The sequence below is a fragment of the Myotis brandtii genome, unplaced genomic scaffold (genome assembly GCF_000412655.1).
Source record: "Myotis brandtii unplaced genomic scaffold, ASM41265v1 scaffold209, whole genome shotgun sequence".
Taxonomy (NCBI): Eukaryota; Metazoa; Chordata; class Mammalia; order Chiroptera; family Vespertilionidae; genus Myotis; species Myotis brandtii.
The window spans coordinates 2,438,170-2,445,403 of NW_005357806.1; the positions used below are offsets into that span (position 1 = coordinate 2,438,170).

The 7,234-nt window shown below is 39.0% G+C and overlaps 1 long non-coding RNA gene across 1 annotated transcript; it reads left to right on the plus strand.

Annotated features, from left to right (window-relative positions):
- The first annotated feature begins 331 nt into the window (after positions 1-331).
- LOC106726000 lies at positions 332-5,284 on the plus strand. Its single transcript, XR_001362017.1, has 3 exons — positions 332-408; positions 2,631-2,767; positions 5,113-5,284. It is a non-coding gene; the product is annotated as an uncharacterized LOC106726000 (long non-coding RNA).
- The last annotated feature ends 1,950 nt before the right edge of the window (positions 5,285-7,234 follow it).

Here is a 7,234-nt window from a genome sequence, read left to right on the forward strand (position 1 = left end):
GAAGGAGAAGAAGAAAGCCCAAAGGGAATAGGAAAACAATAAGGAAGGATGGGGGAGAGGGGGGTTCCTCACATGTCTCATGTGAGGTTTGACCTTTGAGCTCAGGAGTTACTATAGTAACCAGTCTAAGGGAATAGTGACCAATTAGAGGGGATATTAAAGCACAAGGATCTGTAGCTTTTATAAGCTTTATAGGGAAAAGCAACTCAGTGGGACCCTTTCCTCCTCCCCACATGGGAGTCTGCACTTGTTCTTCAATAAATTTCCACCTTTGCTATCCCACCTTCTGTTCGTGGATTCATTCTTTGACTCCTGCAGACAAAGAATCCGGGTTCCAGTCCAAAAATTCCATATCCATATTGATTATCATTGAAGTACAATCTGAAATATTAACAATATTGGAAAATGGTAAGTGTGGTTTATTAAGTAAGAAAACTAACATATTTTTATTGTAGAAAATAAGAACAGCTTCTAAAAATTGAAGACATTCACCTTCAAAAAGAGGTAACAAGTTTATTATGTAAACCTGGCGACTAAGTGTGGGAGCTAAGCTTCTATTGTAAAGACCAGAGGAACCATACTTTTGGAAGCAATGTGTTTCTTCAAGTCTCTTAAGAAAAAAAAGAGGTGGATAAATGTTTGAAAAAATCATGCAGAAATGATTAATATGAGAGAAACAATGTAACTTAAGATACAGTGCCTCTTAATGTAATAATGAATGCATTACACAGAAAAGAATTACAAAATTAGAATATATAGAGTTTATTTTAAATGTTTTTCTTTGCTCTCTATTATTTTATTTTTATTGATGTGGTTAATAATTATTTGGCTACTGCTGTGGATATTTTGGGGGGAAGAAGTTTCCTTCATTTAATAGTAAATTATTTGATGTAACCAAAAGAAATATTTCCATGGTATAATTTTTAGCTTTATATTCTCAAAAGCACATTCTTAAATTACTCTACTTATTCTACTAAAATTTCAAGCAAAACAAAAAATAAGATGGTAATTCATCCACAATAAAGAAAATTGCCTCCAAAACTGGGCACTGAGGACCTATTCTAAACTTTCAAGCACTGATGAAAATAATATAATTAAGATTTAATTTCTTTTAGCATCTCTTTCTATTCTTTGGGCTGTATTGCAAATGTACAGTACACATAATGTGTCCTTGCACAACTGATGCTGGATGACGTTTCCTTTTCTGAACATCATCCTTTACACAAGACAGGATACCTTCCCAGACCAAAAGAACCCTCCAAATGCTTTCCCAGGGCCACAGAGCACTCCACAGAGAAGATTGAGAAAAAGGGTAGCCTGCACTTTCCTCTAAGCATAGAATGTGATACAAGAGCGTGTTTGTCACAAACATATTTAAAAATATTATGTTTAAAATACATACAACTGACAAACGATCAATGGTAGGTAAAACAAATTATACTCTAGTTACTAATGGGAAACATTTCTAAGGATTTTATCACACTAATTATAAATGCATTAGCAATAATACTAATAGCCAGTGTTGTAAACTATTTCATTATTTGTCCCTTTAGAAACTTTAATATATCTATAACTGTTCTCTACTGAGGCCAAAGTCCAAAGGAAGTCGATAAACTACAGCTGGAAGGATGTAGCATTAATATCAAGTTAACTTTTCTGAAGAGAAAACTAGCAAATGAACTCTAGAAAAAGTGGATCATATTGACATCTGTTAATAAAGCGAAATAAGCCAGAGAAAGACAAGTATCACATGATCTTACTCATATATGGAATCTAATGAACCAAATAAACTGATGAACAAAACTTATGAACGGCTTTGAGGGGGGAATGCAACATAAAAAAAAATAATTACAGATGATAAACAATATGCGTCCCTGCCCATTCAGTGAGAAAGTATGAGATGATCAATTGTTGCCACTTTGCTGGCTATGTTCATTCAGGCCCTCTTAAACCCTTTTGTACTCCTGGAGTTAGCTTGTGGTGGTTTATATTTACAAGCACAAACAATTTGGAGAAACAGCCTCATATTGTTTCATTCGTGAACTCAACTGTCTGCTGAGGAGGAAGGGAAGCCATGCTCCTTGAGTCCTCACAAGAAGGACCCTTGCGGTCTCCACAGGATTCACAAGAACGGCACAGTCTCCACTGCTCAGCCCACCGAGGGGTGGGGGAGGCTCTTGGACCCATCCTTGTTAAATTCCCCCAAGATTATGATTATGTCCCCAGGTGATAGGCTGTTTCTCTTTATTGTTTATCTCAAACAACCATAGAAGATTATGCATTGTAGACCGGAGCATACATAAAATAATTTGTCTTACTGATTATTTGTGGTTATAGATCGGGCAGTGTTTTATAAAAAAGAATGATGTGGGGTTTGTTTCCTCTTTAGAAAACATGAGAAGGAACTATTAAATCCTGACTGGGAGGAGAGAGGGAGAGAGAGAGAGAGAGAGAGAGAGAGAGAGAGAGATTGATTTCCTTTAAAATACACTTTCCTTTGCCCTTTCAAATCCGAGTCTGTTTTTCTCGAGGTATATCTTTATTAATTTAACGTCCTTTCATTATCACTGAAAAATGCCTGCCAAGCACCTACCTTTTGAGAAGTAATTACTGTTGCCCTTTATTTATAGACACAGTCAAGCAGCAGTGAAAAGAGGTGACAATGAGGCCCTGGCTGGTCTGAACATTGCCTGACACTCGGGTCCCACTGTCTTAACAAGGCCAGCTAGGAAACAGTGACTGCAGACTCCCTAGGGCTCTACCACAGGTAAGGAAGTTATTCACAAGGACAAATATCCTTTTATGAAGAGAAAACAGAGGTGAGAAAAATGAAGTAAATTTCTCAATCATAGACTCTCAGCCCGTTTCTAAAAGCCTCTTGTCAAGCTTATAAATGTAATTGTTAAACATCTGGTAAGAGTGGCCAACGAAATGCCAATAACCAGAATCAAAGAATCCTTTCTGAAAAAAATAAGTCATTTTTATCCTGCCAAGTCAAGGGCATGAAAACAAGTTATTTCTCCCTTGAAACTATAAGTTCATTTTAGTAAGGCTTCTTCCTACAGCCATATTAGCTAATGGTATTGTCTTATAACAGCGATGTCTGACTTCGTTACATGTTGAGGCATGTTAACATGAGTGTAGGGCACATGAATGTTACATTACCTATTGTGAGAAGTTGGAATCTATTTGTTATGTAGAGGTTGTACTTGACTCCAACTCCAGGCAAGTGCATTTTATTCATACTGATTTTCACCCATGATGCCCTATTTCAGGATGTTAATAAAATTAAACTTGAACATTTCTGATTTATAATTTCTCTTAGCTTTCCTCACAATTAAGAGTTGTTCTAGATTAGGTAACCTAGGTTTTGGAAGTTAGTTGCACGTCTCTGCTTGAAGGTCTGACTTTCACACTACCGGACTAAGATTCACCTGTACCAGCTAATGAGGAAAACATTTTTGTTAAAACTAAAAATTGTCAGAGAGGCTATGTGTTGGATTTTCACACATTCGCAAAAACCAAGATTGCAGGCATTACCATAGTATCTTTTCCTCCCATAGGCATCATGGAGCAGACATAATTTAATAAGGGAAAAGTAGATATATGAACGAGATTTGACTCATATACTTATGTTTTAATGAAAATGTTACAATATTCACTCTTACAAACAAAAAAGCTCATTTCTATTTTAATCATACTTCAGTTGTGCTTGCCACATTTTGTATGGCCCCTTTCTCTTTTTCTTTACAGATATTAGGGCACTGTACTGTGATGATGTGAAGAACCATATATTCTTTTCAGTCTCTACAAATTATGGCACAACTTTGACTGATTTTCCAGGGCAGGAAACATGCTTTGTTGTTCTTTTACAATTTTTTCAAGTTCATAAACATAGTACTTGACTATGCATAGCAGAGGCCCTCCATTGACAGAGACTAATTGATTCTCAGAAAGGGGGAAAGAGTTTAATACAATTCTCTTTTTTTTTTAGGGGCTGGAAAAGAGAACTAAAGCAGATGCTAATGTATTATGTAAGGGCATAAACACTACCATTTTTTTTTTTCAGGGAAACATTGCTAATGAGAACAATTAACATTTCAGAACTGATTTAAGGCTCTTACCTATGTAGACAGCATTTCTATTAAATTTTAGAATTGATATATTTGAGTAATTATAACAAGTAAATTTGTCATCTAGGTTTTTATTGCTAATTCTTTGCAAATACTCTAAAACAGTGATATTTTAATTTGACTTTATAGCTCCATGTATTTTTATTTCTTTAATTAAGTTATAGGGACAGATGAATAGAAAGTATGTTTTATGTTGGCTGAAGGGAAGTATTAAGAGTATAAGAATACTTTCTCTCCTTCATTACTTAAGTAAATCTGGTTAGAATATAAAATATTCCTTCCTTAAAATCTCAGCTCCTATGTATAATATGGTTAAGAACTTTGTAAAATTCTTGGGCAAGGTTTTAAAAATATTGCTGTTATGCCCAGATTTCAGGATCCCCAAGAAACCACATCAGGGAGCCAGCCAGTCCGATGCAAAAGCATAAGAGTCTTTATTCGAGCTAGCTCGGCTCCCCCACCTTGCCGACGCAGCGACAGGAAGCAGAGAGAGAGAGAACTCTGTGTGGAGAGGGGTTTTATAGGGGGTTGGAGTAAGGGGAGGAGAAAGGGCTGTGGCCTTGCCGATTGGCCAGGCGCAAGTCGGTGTCTTGTTCCTGGGTGTGGCTAGCAGAGGCTTAGACTTCCGGGAAGAAGCTCCTTGCCAAGCACATGGCCAAGGTAAGATGGAGCACTTACCCTGGAGCAAGATGGAGGGCATAGCCCTTACCCTGGGGCAAGATGGAGGGCGTAGCCCTTACCCTGGGGCAAGATGGAGGGCCTAGCCCTTACCCTGGAGCAAGATAGAGGGTGTAGCCCTCGCCCTTTCAATTGCCAGCTATGGGATGAATTATGTACCCTAAGAATTTATGTGTTGAAGTCTAACTCCCAGTACCTCGAAATGTGACTTTATTTTGAGATAGGGTCTTTGCACAGGGAACCAAGTTAAAATGAGGTCAATAAGACGGTCCCTAATCCAATATGATTGCTATCTTTATAGAAGGAAGACAATGTGAAGAGATAAATGGAGGATGGCCATCTAAAAGCCAAAGATAGAGGCCTGACCTAGAGCCTTCCCTCATAGTCCTTATAAGGAACCAACCCTGCAGACACCTTGATTTTGGACTTTTGGCCTCCTGAACCATGAGACAATAAATTCCTATTGTTTATGCCACCCTATTTGTGGTACTTTGTTATAGCAGTCCTGGAAAACTAATGCATTACCTAAAAACTTTTGTGGTAAGCAGAATAATGTTGTCCGCCCCCCCCCCCCCCCAAAAAAAACACATCCTAATTCTAGGAACCTTTGAATATGTAAGATTACTTGGAAAATTACAAAGGGAATTAAACTTGCAAATGGAATTAACTTTGCTAATCAGATGACCTTACAATAGGGAAGTTATCCTGGATTATCCAGATAGTCATAATGTAAACTTAAGGTCTTTACACATGGAAGAGGAAGGAGGTGAAAGCAATGTAATGTGATCAAAACTCTATCTATCTGCTGTTTCTGACTTTGAGGATGAAGGAAAGAGGCCAGGATGCAAGGAATGTGTGGTCTCTAGAAGTGGATTTCTCCCTAGAACCTCCAGGGGGAGCACAGCCATGCTGATGCCTTGACTTTAGCCCAGAGCAGTGGTCAGCAACTCATTAGTCAACAGAGCCAAATATCAACAGTACAACGATTGAAATTTCTTTTGAGAGCCAAATTTTTTAAACTTAAACTATATAGGTAGGTACATTGTTATTAACTTAATTAGGATACTCCTAAACTGGCCTTTGCTAAAAACGTCCTCAATCTGATTGAGGTACATTCACTGAGGTTGACCCCTTCCAACTCTCCCATCCTCAACTCGCGCGCGCCTCCCCCGTGCTGCGTATCCCGCATCCCACGGCCCTACCGACCGACACCCCCCACTTCTTCTAACTCCACTTCTTCAAAATAGACTTGCCCAGGCCAAAAACCGACTTCTGCGCATGGGCCAAGAAGTTTCAATCGCACTGTATGTGCGCGCCCGCACGTGGTATTTTGTGGAAGAGCCACACTCAAGGGGCCAAAGAGCCGCGTGTGGCTCTCGAGCTGTGGTTTGCCGACCACTGGCCCAGAGAAACTGATTTGGAATTCCTGACTTCAGAACGCTAAGAAAATGAATGTGTGTTGTTTTAAGCCAGTGATGGCGAACCTTTTGAGCTCGGCGTGTCAGCATTTTGAAAAACCCTAACTTAACTCTGGTGCCGTGTCACATATAGAAATTTTTTGATATTTGCAACCATAGTAAAACAAAGACTTATATTTTTGATATTTATTTTATATATTTAAATGCCATTTAACAAAGAAAAATCAACCAAAAAAATGAGTTCGTGTGTCACCTCTGACACACATGTCATAGGTTCGCCATCACTGCTTTAAGCCACCAAGATTGTGTTGGCAATTTGTTGTAGCAGCAACAGGAAACTAACATTGCTGTAACAGCAGTAAACTAATAGGAAACTAATACTGTATTTTTATTTTTCCCAGGTTGCTCCAGTGTTAGAAATTCAATTCTATATTCTACCCTCCTAATCACACCACTGTTTAGATGATTGATTTGCTAGAGCATTTTCTAGTAGATTGACTGTAAAGAAGCTCCATAACTAAAATGTTTATAATGAGTTTGCAGTGCATTTTCCTAAATTGTTTGGAGACACACCTAGAGATCCCCAAGTTAAACTTATCCCCACGTAATTTTCCCCAGGCCATGATTAAAATCATAAAACAATCATTAGCTCTTTTCTTCACAAAGATAAGCAGGTTTAGTAACCTAACATTTTTTTTGTCTTCAAGTCTTACCTATACCTATTTTTAGGGGGCAATAATAATAATAATCTTATCTAATAAAGACAGAACATGCAAATTGACCATCACTTTGCCACAAAGATGGAGGCGCCCATAGCCACAAGATGGCGGCGCCCAGTCCTCTCAGCACCACCGGAGTCCCCCAGTCCTTTAAGCCCTCGCCGTGGGGGCGAGGGGTAAGCAGTGCCCCAGTCCCCCGCGGCAAGCAGACAGCAGGACCCTGTTTGCCCCTCGCCACAGCGGCGGTGGGCAAGTAGTCCCCCGCGGCGAGCAGACAGCAGGGCGC